Here is a 15,419-nt window from a genome sequence, read left to right on the forward strand (position 1 = left end):
CAATTTGACTTTAAAATATCTATTATACCCTCAATAATATAATTTATAGCCTTACAAATATTTATGCCTTATTCTAGACTACATTGTCTTTCTTTCTTTCTTAAACTCTGCTTAGTTAAATACCGTCACATAAGTTGGAACGGAAGTAGTACATTCTCTCTCTCAAAAGCGAGTATTCAAAATCGACGCGTCTTCAACCAATAGCCACTGGCGTGCTTTTTCCGGCGCATATCAGTAGGGGCGATCTAGCCTTAAACCTATGAGTTCCTGTGAACTCAGTAGCTTTTGCTCTAATCAAGCATTTGTATTAAGAAATTCACTAAATATCTATAAATATTTGACTATGAACCCAATTATTATTGTATATGTAACTTGTGACTGCTGAAAGAACTCATAAACTTCAAATCCTGGATCCGCCTCTGCGTAACTCTGACCTACCAAATCCCCTCCCCCTCCTCAAAGTTTGGGCGACAAACCCCACACCGGGAATTCGTCTAAGCAACCTATTCCATAACATTGTCGGACTATCACGACCCAACTCCCACCGGAGTCGCGACAGTGCCTAACACTTGCTAGGCAAGCCAATAGATTTCGTAATAACAGTAAATTCAATAAAACATAATTTAATAAACTCAACAACATGGATATCATGAAATAACCCCGAGCCCTAACTCGGCCTCTACCTCAACTTCGGCCTCTCGCGGCCTTGACTGGTGGTACTGGTGCCTGATCTGCTGAACGTATCCTCACAATCTCTGAGAAAATAGAAGAATAGAGGTTTAGACTTCAGAATTAACAAATTCGCACGATGGGAAGACAAAAGTGATCAATATTTCTTTATGTTTGTTCCTGAAGTATAAAACGGTCCATTTGTTCCTGAATAGCTTCTTTCAAAAGAGCTTTTGCTTCCTCGGTAAATGTCTTGGTAGAAGATATGATTTCTTGGAACTGAGGTTTATTAGTTTTTAAGTAAGTACATAGCTCAACAAGAAATTTCCTTACCTGTCCAACTTCTAATGAATCAAGATAGACGTTTGTTCCGGTATAAATAGTCATTATCTGCTCTTCTATCGTGAGAGGAGCTAATTGGGATTGTTTAAGCAATTCACGTAATCGTTGACCTCTTGCCAATTGATTCTGAGTAGCTTTATCGAGATCAGAAGAAAATTGTGCTTCTAATTCTGCGAATTGTGCTAGTTCTAATTTTAATTTACCAGCTACTTGTTTCATGGCTTTTATTTGAGCTGCGGACGCCACTCTGAAAACGGAGATACTCACATTAATAGCAGGTCTGATTCCAGAATTAAATAGGTCGGCGGATAAGAAGATTTGTCCATCAGTAATGAAAATTACATTAGTAGGAATATAAGCCGAAACATCTCCCAATTGGGTTTCAACTATTGGTAAGGCGGTCATACTTCCTTCACCTAAACTAGAACTTAATTTAGCTTGCAAGAAGGTGAAGTTTCCTAATAGTTCAATACCCTCTCGAAGATAAGTACATATGTCTCTGTACCGATCCAAAAGACTCTATTAAATTTGCTCATGACTCGTGAGAGCTAAGCAACCTAGTACTCTAATACCAACTTTTCATGACCCAACTCCTACCGGAGTCGCGATGGCGCCTAACACTATTTTCTAGGCAAGCCAATAGATTCCAAAATAACAGTAAATTCAATAAAATAGAATTTAATAAACTCGACAGCGGCGATATCATGAGATAATCGCAAAACAACAGTAATACTTTTACAGCCATCCCAATGATCTAGTGTCAACGAGTACATGAGCACTATTGAATATTAAAATACAAGGCCAAATCCTCAGTACACTGTCTAAATAATAGAACAGTAATAACATAATAAATGAAAGAGAACTTCAAAGTCTGCAGACGACATAGCAGCTACCTCGTAGTCTCCAAAAAGGCTGGTACCAACACAACTCTAGCAATCACCACGTCCTAAGTACCTGGATCTGCACACGAAGTGCAGAGTGTAGTATGAGTATAATTGACCCCATGTACTAAATAAGTAACAAATCTAACCTTGGACTGAAAACTGTGACCAGCTCAGAAAAAACAGTCAGAGATATACATCAATAACTAGTAACAGCTCAGGATATAAAGGAAACAGTAAAGTATCACTCGATGATATCTTATTCAGTTTGTTCACATTACAGGAATTTAGACATGCTTTTCAAATATGACAAGTTAAAGCCCAACACAGAATAAACATCTCATTTACCAGTTAGCATGAGGGAAACTACATCTCCATGCCTATATGTCAAATATGCATGTTTTATCAATATCATCATAGTGAAACCATCAAGAATAACCATACTCAGCATACTCACGGTGCCTGACACAATGCCCCTTACCATCACGCACAACAATCAGCACTGTACGGGTGCCTAGTATATATGCCCCTCACCAAAGTACATGTATATATATATCATTGTGCCTGCACTCACTGCTGGCATGTCAGATTCTAAAGGGGTGGATCCTAGCCCAAGCGCTAATCAAAAGTCAATATGACCTGTTGCGGCGTGCAGCCCGATCCAAATATAAATCATTAGCCAATCTGTCCTATTGCGGTGTGCAACCCGATCTAAATATCACTCATAGTGTGGCTCTATGAAACACATCAGTCAACAACCTCTCGAGTCTCAAGGGCTCACAACCTCATAAAACTCACCCTAAACAGTATCACATATAGAAACAACAACATGTGATGAATTAAATAAGTGATACGCGGAGACTGAGATATGATATGTAAATGAGGGATCATGATTTAGTATATAACTACAGTTAAGGCAAACAACTCAAAACAGTAGGATTAGACCATTATGACTCAACCAAATACGCACATAGTCTAAACATGATTTCTAAGATGAATCCTAGCTCAAATAATCAAATGAGTAGGAAAAAATGGATCTAATAAAGCATGATAGTAAAACAAGTCCGGCAATAGTCTAAAGTCAACTAGGATCATGAATACTCTGGTACACGCACTCACGCCCGTTATCTAGCATGTGCATCACGCTGTCACCCCAACTCATCTCACACAACATAGTTCCTAGGGTTAATTACCCTCAAATCTAAGTTTAGATATGTTACTTACCTCAAAGCACGGAGATTAATACTCCAAAAAGCCCTTGCCCCGCGAATCGACCTCCGAGCGACTCCAATCTAGCCAAAGTAACTTAATATCATCAGTAAAAGCCATCGAAAATAATTTCAAATGATAAAGCTAAGGATTTGAATCAAATATGCAAAGTCAACCAAAAAAGTCCACCCCGGGCCCGCACCTCAAATTGGATAGATTATGGCCAATTCTTTCTATGAAAAGATAAAGGACAAATAAAAATTTCATTTGAAGAAGTAGTTTGATCTATGTTACCCAAATGCTAAAGATGGAGCATGTTTAAAACCCTCTAGGACTTTTCTAATGCGTTTGCTACTAAGATGCGGTGGAATTTTAGAACTCACAACTCAGTGTTGAGTCAATTTTTGGATGCCAAGTACGGTAGCAGGTTTCACCAATTGCAAAGAAATGGAGATATTGTCAATCACATATTTGGAGAAGGATGATGGAGATCAAAGATAAGGTAGATCCTTTCATTGTATGTAAAATTAGGGATGGAGATCAAAGATGTGATGTTTTCTTTTGGTGGGATAATTGGACTGGTTAGGGAGCTTTAGCTGCTTTACAGGTGACAGGCCAACTTCAGAGACCATTAAAGTCATATAATTCTTACCTAATAGAAGTTTGAGGTGAGATAAACTTAGTCGTCTCTTCTCTGCTACAGTTGTCAATAAGATCCAAAAAGTTAAATTGTGTGGAGGAGGAAAAATTGGGCATGTTGGACACTGGAAAACTCAAGCAGTTTCTCCACCAAGTCTACATGGCAACAATTGAGGAATGTTAGAAATAAAATCTTTGTTTGCAAGTATGTTTGGCACAGAAAAATATCTTTTAAGGTCTCCTTTCTCATGATGAGGCTCCAACAAAATAGAGTACCAACTGATGAAACTGCTCAAATGTTTGGTTTTATGATTCCTTCAAGATGCAACTATTATACCTGTCCTCAACAGGAGACTATTACACACCTTTTTGGGCATAATGACATAGCAAGACAAGTTTGTGCATACTTTACTAGTAACTGTGGCATTAAGTATACACCAGGAATTTTTAGAAGCTTGGCATTATAATGGTGGCTGACTAAACCAAATAATGAAGTTCTTGGAATGCTACTACAGTACCTATCATCTGTAATCTGCTAAGAACAAGGTTTGAAAATTCCACATGTCTGGTAGGCATCCATATGGCAAGTGTGCCATCAAGTATCTCTGATTTTCCAGTGTCAATTCTCTAAGTTGCAATTACCTTTAGCTTGAAAGGATAAATGTGCTAGAGTGGAAAAACTGCAAGAAGTCCTCCAAAGTCAGTTGGTAAAATGGGCCAAACCTAAGGAGGACTAGATAAAAATGAATGTAGATGGCTGTAGTAAACCCTGGGAGTACTTGAGCGGGTAGCATAATCAGTGATTATTATGGACATATGGTAGTAGCTTTTGCTGGATACTACATACATTGTAGCAATAATATGCATGGCAGAAGCTAAGACAATTCTACAGGGCTTGAACTTATGCATTGGTAGGTTTAATTTACTAAAGCTTGTGGTAAAGTTCGACTCTCTTTCGATTGTCAACATAATCAATATGAAAGTTAGGTCCCCATGGCACAATTAGGGAAGGAAATGTTGTTACAGATCAAATGCTAAGCTTGGGCGAAAGAGACAAAAATCACTTTTTTCTCATAGAAAGCTCTATGTTTGCCTAGGCAATTTAGAGCTTTCTTGAAGCAAGAGCAAGATGCCATTCCAGATTTTTATCTTTTAATATTCCAAATGATTGAGATGAAGAATATTAGCAGTGAATTATAAGTAAGCTATTACTTGTACAAATCGTGTATTGGAGGGAGGAGTCCTCTCATATTTCGGCAATATTCTTTTTGTAATTTAGCATATGAATCATTAGTATCAATTGTCATCACTCTTTGGAGGCTAAGGTGTATGTCATCCTCCATGTACTTTTATTTGTTAATATGCACACTTGTTGGAGATATTCTATCCCCTTTAGCAAAAAGGAAAAAAAAATATTCTAACCTCCCCCTCCCCCTTCCCCCCCCCCCCAAAAAAAAACAGCAAGGTGGATCTTTTGACTAAAAGAAAATCATACACACTAAATATAATAGGATTCAGTGGCGGATTCAGGATTTTAAAGTAATGGGTGCTTGCCGAAAAATATTTCAAAAGAAAAGGAAAAATGAATTTAGTTGTGGGTGTTCACTCAATATTTATCAAAATATTTTTATAATTATCTATACAAATTTACCTAATATGGTCAAAGTTAATGAGTGCTTAAGCACCCACATGGATCCGCCACTGATGGGATTAGAACTAACTTGTCTTTAAGGTGATACAAACACTTAGTTTAACATATAGAGATTTATGAGCTTCAAATTTTAGTTAGTTTAGTAAAGTGTGAACAGTAATCACTAATTTAAAAAGAGAATAATAATTATTTATTGCTACTCTCCGTAGGAATGACTCTTAATTCACTCATAAATTAGATTGTATTTGCAATAATCGATCTGTTATCCTTTCGTACATTCATTTTTTCAATCATTGAGTTGCCATGTGATATAGATGTGATCAAGCTTGTTGCATCTATAACTTGTACATCTTTTATGTAATTTTAAAGGTATACAATTTATTTTAAAAAAAATAGGGAGTCAAGATAGAAATTTATAGTGATATGCAGGGGCAGATTTACGTATAAGGGACGGAATTGTACGCCACCACAAGCTTTGGCCAAGACTATGCAATAATATGTATACATATATGTATATATAGAAGGAATGTATACAAATATAAGTGGCACCCTCAGTAACAAAAAGGCTCAAGGTGCCACTGGCAAGGCACTGCAATTTTCACCCAAATGATGGGGGATTGAATCCAATCGAGCTCAATTTTTTAAAAGCTTTTGTTTGGTGCATTTAAGACTTTTAAAAGCTTTTGTTTGGTGCATTTAAGACAATTACAGGAGGATCCTTTGTTTCTCCTTTTTCTTTAGTTAATTGCTCTTTTTTGTTTATTAATAGGTCCTATTGACTTTTTTTTATCTTATTAGTTTATTTTGAAATTTTATTTCTCCTTTTTTCCCTTTAACCATTTAAGAGAAAATATAAAAAAAATTCTTTCACAAATCTATTCAAAGAAATCCCCATTGCACTTTCCTAACTTCTACGTGATTTATCAATACATAAAGAAAATTTTTATTTTCTTGAGGACCACCACTCTAGAAATCTATTTGCAGAAATCAAAATAAAAAAAGAATCCTTGAATAAGTTATTTTTTTAATCAATGATGAAAGTTTATTTTGTTATCAGATAGCTAAATCTAAAGTAGGACAATTGTATATAACATCGAGTGAGTTAATTTTCATAAAAAATATAAATTGAAAAATATCCGTAAACTTTCTTAATATTTAGAGTGCTTATTAGTATAAGTTTTTGCCTTAAGTATCTAAATATAAAGTAATAACGAGTCTTTTTCTTGTACAAAATGCATAATCTAGTTGAATTTTTATATTTTTTTTTCAAGTTATCATAATTATTGCGTAATCGATTTGTTTTCTTTGATATTATTAGTTTATTTTTGAAATTTTATTTCTCCTTTTTTCCCTTTAAACATTTAAGAGAAAATATAAATAAAAAAAAATTCACAAATCTATTCAAAGAAATCCCCATTGTTGCACTTTCCTAACTTCTACGTAATTTATCAATATATAAAAAAAATATTGTTTTCTCAAGGACCACAACTCTGGAAATTTATTTGTAGAAATCAAAATAAAAAAAAAAGAATCCTTGAATACGTTATTGTTTTAATCAATTATGAAAGTTTATTTTGTTGTCAGATTGCTAAATTTAAAATAGGACAAATTATATATAATATCGAGTGAGTTAATTTTCATAAAAAATATAAATTGAAAAATACCCGTAAACTTTCTTAATATTTAGCGTGCTTATTAATATAAGTTTTTGCCTTAAGTATCTGTATACGGCCAAAATTAGGGAATTCGACTTTGGGGCTATTGTGGAACTCCACGCTCAACCCCGAGAAGCTCGAAGCAGAATGCTAAGTGTGACCCCGAGGTGCGTCCCTCGAGGGAGCACATCGAAGGTTCACTATGGTCAATCTCGGAGTAGTACCAATCGATGATCGTCATGGAAAGGCGAAAAAGCTCCCAAGTACACGTGGTTAGAGCTGACCAGATCTGTAAGAATAGTACAAATTCGTACTAGGTCATTACACAGTTGTACCAATAGCATTTTCTAGTCATTAGTCATGTACTATGTTAGGATTCCCCCTCCCCCTATAAAAGGGACCCTTGTCATTTTGTAATAGGCTTGAATATTGAATACGATAGAACATTCTCTACTTTTCTTACCTAAATGTGCTCAACAATTACTCTACAAATTTATTGCTTGTTCAATTATTGTTCATTAGTTCATTTATTATTCTTCATCATTGTTCATTGGTTCATTTATTGTTCATTATCATCTGTTAAAGTCTGCCCTCGAGGTCCTATATCGCCGAGCTTGAAGCCCTCAGTCTTACGACCATACTAGTTTGCTTATCATTTCTTGCTCGTTTACACTTAGCATTATTCACATAACAAACAGTATTAAGATAAATCACGTATTTTTAGAATCACAAATCAAATATAATTGTTATTACCATTTTCAAGGTAAACAATTTGGCGCCCACCGTGGGGCTAAAAATAATAATAATTGTTTTGGTGCTAATTTTCTGATAACACACATTATTCTTCATACTTTTTCTTGTCAAAGATTTTTTGATTTCAGGCCAAAATATGTCTAGCACACAAAATGCACATGCTCATGACAATGAAGGACTTGGAGAACACAACGGCATAGGGCTTGGTGTACCTCCTGTAAACCCTGAGGGAGTGCCAAACGTGGAGCCAGTTGATATCAGCTCCCACAATGCTCTAAACGCGGAAGCAGGTGCAAACCCTGTAAGGAATGGACATTGGGAAGCGCAGGTTGGAGGCCAAGAAGTACGAGGAATGGAAGAAGAAAGAGTCAGACTCCAAGTGATATTCGAGATGTTGCAGGCCAGCAAGTCGCCATCACTCAACTTCAAAGTCAGAATAGAACCCCTAACACCGCCAAACCAATAAACATGCAGCACGAACCAGTGCTAGAAAGACCCGATGAAAGCAGCTCGGGGACTGACCCCACAATCATAAAAATGCTCGAGGAATTGACTAAAAGAATCAAGTCAGGAGAAAAGAAGATAGAGGCCAACGATAAAAAGGTGGAGATTTATGACTCGAGGGTCTATCAGATCCCGGGCGCACCCCCCATTCTGAAGGGTGTAGATTCAAAGAAGTTCATGCAGAAACCATTCCCATCAAGTGCGGATCCGAAGCCCATCCCTAAGAAATTCAGAATGCCCGATGTCCCGAAGTATAATAGGACCACAGACCCTAATTAGCACATTACCGCTTATACTTGTGCTGTAAAAAGGAATGATGAGATTGAATCCGTCTTGCTGAAGAAATTTGGAGAAACACTGTCGAAGGGAGCCATGATGTGGTATCACAACCTACCCCCAAACTCGATGGATTCGTTTGCCATGTTGGCAGATTCTTTTGTGAAGGCACATGCCAGTACCATCAAGGTTGCTACAAGGAAGTCCGACGTCTTCAAGACCAAATAAAGGGAAAATGAGATGCTGAGGGAATTTGTATCTCGCTTCTAGATAGAGCGAAGGGAATTACCGCCGGTCTCCGATGACTGGACAGTGCAGGCCTTCAATCAGGGCTTGAACGAGCGAAGCTTGATAGCTTCGAAGCAGCTAAAGCAGAACTTGGTTGAGTATCCCTCCATGACTTGGGCAGATGTACACAACAAATATCAATCGAATATCAGTGTCGAGGATGACTAATTAGGAGCCCTCTCTGGCTCAGTATATCCAAGCAGGCTCTTAACAAAGGAACAAAGGTTTACATAGAGGGAGTCGAGGCCAAATAAGGAAAGATACCAGCCGTTTGTGGAAGATCGAAGAAATACCCCAAGGCGCAATATATCTCGAGGCGATCGAAGGACAGATCGATGTCAAAGTTCCCGGGAACTCATGAGTAAAGCCGGGTTCGATAGGCACACTGGCCGGTAGAGGCAACCCGATTATCTGAGTACAACTTCAATGTCGATGTCTCGGACATCATATCGGCCATAGGTAAAATCAAAGATATCAGGTGACCAAAACCCATACTATCAGATCCTTCACAGAGGAACCCTAACTTGATATGCAAATATCACGGCACTCACGGTCATAGGACCGAGGATTGCAGACAGCTTCGAGAAGAGGTAGCCCGACTGATTAGTGAAGGGCACCTTCGAGAGTTCCTCAAGGACCGAGCTAAAAACTAGTTTTGGGAAAGAGGGGCGAACAGGAAGAACGAACCAGAAGAACCACAGCATGTCATCCACATGATCATTGGAGGGTTCAACTCCCCACGAGGACCCGTTGTCAAGCGAACAAAAATATCCATCACCAGGGAAAAGCGAACTTGGAGTTCCATACCAGAGGATGCTCTCACATTCAGCGAAGAGGACATCGAGACCTTGTCTTAGCCTCATAATGACGCACTAGTAATTTCTTTTCTTTTGAATAAGTTTCAAATTAAACGTGTGCTCGTGGATCCAGGTAGCTCGGCCAACATAATCAGGTCGAGGGTGGTGGAGCAGCTCGGACTGCTCAACCAGATCGTACCCACCTCTCGAGTCCTCAATGGATTCAACATGGCGAGCGAGACAACGAAAAGGGAGGTCATCCTCCCGGTCAACGTAGCTGGTACAATCCAAGATACCAAGTTTCATATTATCAAAGGTGACATGAGATACAATGTATTACTTGGAAGGCCGTAGATACACAGTATAAGGGTAGTGCCCTCAACCCTTCATCAAATGATGAAGTTTCCAACCAAGGATGGAGTAAAAGCAGCGTACGGGGAGCAGCACGCAGCAAGAGAGATGTTTGCGGTGCATGACTTGGCACTAGCATCGATGCCCTCTACATCGAAGAAGCCAAAAGACAAGCAAACAACCAAATAGCAACCACAACCTACATTCTCGGCTCCACCCGAATGAGTAAATAAAGGACTGTGCCGCGTCCTCGGAGCAAGTAATTGAAACATATCGAGGCTCTAACGCTATCAAGTCTAAGGTATAACCTTCTCCCTTTTAATTTATGTTTTATGCTAACTTATTGCAGGCGTTCGATTGAGAGGAATCGAAGCACTCTCCAGCTTGAAGACCTTGGATTTTAAAGCATGCGTTGCGCTCTTTTTCCTTTAGACCAGGTTTTATCCCAAACGAGTTTTACCGGTGAGGTTTTTAATGAGGCAACATCCATATGCTACCTAAGGAGAACTCATCAAATATCCAAGGCTTCTCTTCAATCAACCTCAAATACTAGGGGGCATCACCCCGGGAGGTCACCTATTCAAAGAAATCGAACTATGCCTAGGAAGACCTCGATGGGAGAATGATGTATTGGGCCAAATGGTCAAATGAACTGTGTCCATGTAGAATAAGTGAGCCTCTAAAGGAAAAAAACATGTACACATATATCAAGTGTTTGGGGAAGCCTCTTTGCTTACCGAAACACTTTGTGCCTCGAAGAAATTCATTACTTTCTCATAAGACTGCTCAAGGGCCAAAAACTCTCGAAGACTTGGGGACTGTCATTGACAGTCAGCTCATCGAGCCATCGAAAACTTGAATTCGTAAGACCTCGATCATGCAACTTCGAGCTTGTAAGCGCTCAGTGAGGCAACATCAAATCTGTAAGACCTCAACGAGGCATGCCCAAACTTATAAGACCTTAAAACAGGCATAACCCTGATATTAAGGCCAATGTTATATATCTGAACTTGTAAGACCCTTAAAAAAGCATACCCTCGATATAGACACCAAGGTCATCTCACTGGGGGACTAAAGTCTATGGCCGAACATAAAGACTACGGTCATATCAAAAGGCTTCGGCCAAATTAATGCAGCTCGGAGACGTCCGACCGCCGCCATAAAATTAAAGGTCCTTAAATACTTTGAAAAGAACCGGTTAATCAGGCTACCCCCGACATAAGCAAAGGAGCTTCAATCATATCAGCTCCAAATAATGAAAAGGCTTTGAGACAATCAGCCTTCAGCATAAAAGCTTCAAAAAATCAGCCTTCAAGATAACCTCCGAGGTACTCAATTATCGTCATATATCGAGTCATAATCGAGGTTCTTATTTGAGCCGTCGAAGAGTCAGATGAACACAAAACATGCCAAGGCATAATCAAAACTTCAAAGTCTTTAGCTGAAATGGGGAACACTATAGCCATATTAGAGGTCGCATCGACCCAATCTAAAAGTGCCTAAGGGCCAATGTGTAAAAGCCTAAGGGCTAGCCTAAAGAGCCTAAGGGTCAATGCGTAAGAGCCTAAGGGCCAGCCTAAAGAGCCTAAGGGCAAGTACGTAAGAGCCTAAGGGCCAATATGTTAAAAACCTAAGGGTCAATGAGCCTGAGTCAAAACTTGATTCGAGGACCAAGCCCTGAACGGTCAACTATTATCAATTACTCATCAAGCACAACCTAAGGGTTCCTATCTTAAAGTCCAACATATCGGACTAATTATCGATAAACATCAACACTCAAAACATAAACAAAGACACAAGTAAGTGGAAATTCATATAAAGGAAAAACCAAAGGTTTCCTTTTTTATTATAAATAATGGTACAAAGTTACATTTGCAACACTCCTACAGGGAGCCCTATACGAAGAACAAGAAAGAAAAACCTAGTCTACCCTAGGGAACTTAGCCTTTCCCCCCTCGGGGACTATGTTTCCATCGGCTCTCTCGGGACCAGCTCCCTTATCGGCCTCCTCCTCATTGTCTTCAGCATCGGAAACGAGGAACTTAGCGTCGAACTCGTCCACCTTGTTATGCTCTATCTCCTCCGAGAGATCGAAGCCCATACCATGAATCTCCTCGAGAGCTTCCCTTCAGGATTTGCATCGAGTATATTCATTGCTTCTCCTCTCTCTATCGGAATCCCCCCTCAACTTCGTATGAGTTTTAGCAACATCTTTCAAATAGATGGCTACCTTCTTATCGGCCTTTGTTCGGACCTCTTCGGCTTCAGCTCAAGCATCCACAACTTCAGCTTTCATTTTCAAAAGATCTGTTTCAAGCTTAGCAACCTGCTCGCCTGGACCAAGTTTCTTTCTCGAGCATTATAAATTTATATCTCGAGGACGGAGGCCTTAGCCAAAGAGTTCCTTTTGGACGCAACATAAGCATCTATTTGTGCCTTCAAGTCGTTGCATTCAGAATTAACCTGGTTGGCTTCGCCCCGAAGGTGCTCCAGCGTCTCTATCTTTCTCTGTAGCTGAGATACCAAAACATTAGTTTCTAAAGATGGGAGAAGAAACATGTATTCCCTCAAAATAGATGTAACCTGTTTCTCGAGGTTGCCTTCATAATCACGACTTTGGTCCAACTCCGATCGAAGATGTATCAGCTCTCTTGTCTTTTTATCACAAAAAAGCCTGAGAGATTTCTCCTCATTCAAGGCTTTACGCAACTTAGCTTCACAGCGAAGCAGCTTAGACTTGAGCTTATCAAAGGCCTATGAGAAAGAAAAGTTCAGTTAAAAAGAAGAAAGAATGATGTTGGAAAAGTTATAATGACTTCAAAACTCACGATATAGCAATGTCGCTGAGCCTCCTCGAAAGTCAATTTTGCATCTACCGGCTCGGTTTCATCGGCCCCGGTAGAGCAAACCGAGGCGCTCTGATTGGCGGAGATGCGTCGAAGCCCATTTACCTCGGAGTACTTCCCGACGTCCGAGAACCAATTGCCAAATCAGGTAATGAAGTACCTTCGCCCCTCCTCTCTTGTGGAATCTCTCCCTCGAGACTAGGGGCCTCAAGCCCAACAAGCTCAACAATCTTGGGAGGCCTCCTGGTTCGAGCCATCAATGTGGAATCATCCTTTCCAGGTGCAGTGATGTCCACAGAATAACCGATAAAATGAGATCTTCATCAGCGGCAACATCCTCCTCACGTCCCCGGGCGGATCTTGCTTTGCTATGAGAATCCTCGTTCTCCGAGGACCTTTTCCTTTTATTATCCTTCTCTATATCAGAAATTGAAGGCCCTTCCTCCTCCTCGAAAGGGGACGATCTCACCTAAAAAAACTCACTGATGCATGCGACAAAGAAATTAGTGTACGAAAGGGAAAGTACTCCTCGAGAGAAGGACTACATAACACGTACCATGGTGCTTAGCCTCCCATTTTCCCTTCGACAAATCTCTCCAATTATGCTCGTCATAAGTTGAAGAGGCCGCCAGTTTATAGGCTCGGTACACAAGATCGGGAACCTTATTTGGCATCCACGGGATCGCTGTGGAAAAGGAAAGGAAATGTCCTTACAGAGTCTGGCTCCACCAAGAACAAAAATAATAGTGTACAATGTTTCACTTACGCTTGAAATTCTATTTCTCGGGAAACAGCAGGAACTCCACATGAATAATGTCAACAGTCCTCACTTGGACAAACCGACTCATCCACCCTCGATCCTTGTCCTCGTCATCACTGGCAATAAAGGGCTTGGTGGATCATCGTCGTTGTGTAATTAGACCTCGATGATGCAAAGACCGATACAATCTGATGAGATGGCTGAGAGTGAACTCGAGCTCAGCCTTTTCAGCGAAAAATCTCATCATCAACACAATCCGCCAGAAAGATGGATGGATCTGAGCCAAAGTAACTCTATATATTCGACAGAATTCGAGCACGAGTCGGTTGAGAGAACCCAACATAAAAGGGTACGTATACACTTTTAGAAACCCCTCTACGTGGGCCATAATATCCTCTTTCCGGGAGGGTACCTGCAGCCTCACCTTTTTTCCCCATCCGCAGTCTCTCCTCACAACCTCGAGGTGTCTCTCTTCTATTTATAGAATGAACTCGATGCATGTTCTTGATGGCCCGGAACGTTGAGAGGTTTCTCTATCATAAAATCTCTCATCGAGACAAAACAGTTCGAAGTTAGCTCACCAAATGCCAGCAATGTACTACCGGGCGGGCGGGAAGCAGAGGTGGGACTTCCCTCTTCCTGGTGAGCGGATTTGGGCATGTAGCCATAGATCCTTCAAAACAATAAAGGGAAGATAAAAACTCAGGCGAAAGCTTTGATCTGATGTGGCGCTAGAACTAGCACAAAAAATGAACTCTATAGAGAAAGATAGCTGCACAAAGCGGCAAAGCCCTCAATGAAAGGAAAACAAGTATATACAAGAAGAGCGACGACTATTCATTAACTTTGATAGCCAATCAGCTCTCACAATGCAATTATGACTTTTTGGAAAACATACCGACGGGGCCATTTTGGTCACTTCAAGGTTATGTCACAAGAATGATGTCACCACACCGTGTTCGTGGCATCGAGGAGTTAAATCGATTCCCTACCAACCTGACCTAAGGAAGGTATGTGATTGGAACCAGAACAACCCAATCTCAAGGGTCTCTAAGATCGAGCTCGAAGAAGTTAAATTCAAGTTCAAAGCTTAAATTCGGCATGAATACTAAAAGGCAAACTCCCACGCGGAGTCCACATATAGAAGAAGAAGAAGTAAAAAGAGCAAAGGTGGTCTAGTCTTCATCTTCGCCACTCCCCGAGTTGCTCGCAAAGCCCTCGTCCGAAGTAGTCGGAGTTGCTGACTCCTCTTCCAAAGCCTTCGCTTCTTCAAACTCGGCAGAGAGATCGAAACCTTTGGCATGCACTTCCTCAAAGGCCTGCCTCCGAGCTTCTAATCGAGCATGTGCAAGGGTGCGAGCCAGTTTGAGCTCAGCCTCTTCAGATATCTTCCTGGCTCAAGTATTCTCTTTAGCAGCGTCATCCCAATATGAGGATAGGAGTGCATCAGCTTTAGACTTAGCTATGGATAATGCGGCAACTGACTCAGCATGAAGCACCTTGAATTTGTGATCCTCCTCTTTAGCACCTTGAAGAAGACTCTGGGTTGAGGCCTGCTCCCCTCGAAGAGTATCCCTTTCCAAGTTCATGTTATCCTTGTACCGCTTCAGCTCAAGGATCTCGACATCTTTGGCCGCAATCTCTTCCTGAAGCTACTCCGCTAGGGCATCCTTGCGCTCAATATGCAAATTCCAAGTCAAGGTCATAAATACCAAGTTATGAAAACAAAAAGTAAGCTCATGAATACCGAAATACCTGCTCGATGAAGTTGGCCCACCCTTGGAGCACTTTCTCCGAG

The 15,419-nt window shown here is 40.2% G+C and overlaps 1 long non-coding RNA gene across 1 annotated transcript; it reads right to left on the reverse strand.

Annotated features, from left to right (window-relative positions):
* Positions 1–1,703: 1,703 nt before the first annotated feature.
* LOC107801715 (uncharacterized) lies at positions 1,704–5,053 on the reverse strand. Its single transcript, XR_001651686.2, has 3 exons — positions 3,754–5,053; positions 3,117–3,184; positions 1,704–1,971 (listed from the first exon to the last, which is right to left on the reverse strand). It is a non-coding gene; the product is annotated as an uncharacterized LOC107801715 (long non-coding RNA).
* Positions 5,054–15,419: the final 10,366 nt, after the last annotated feature.

This window comes from Nicotiana tabacum, chromosome 5, assembly GCF_000715075.1.
Source record: "Nicotiana tabacum cultivar K326 chromosome 5, ASM71507v2, whole genome shotgun sequence".
Classification (NCBI taxonomy): Eukaryota; Viridiplantae; Streptophyta; class Magnoliopsida; order Solanales; family Solanaceae; genus Nicotiana; species Nicotiana tabacum.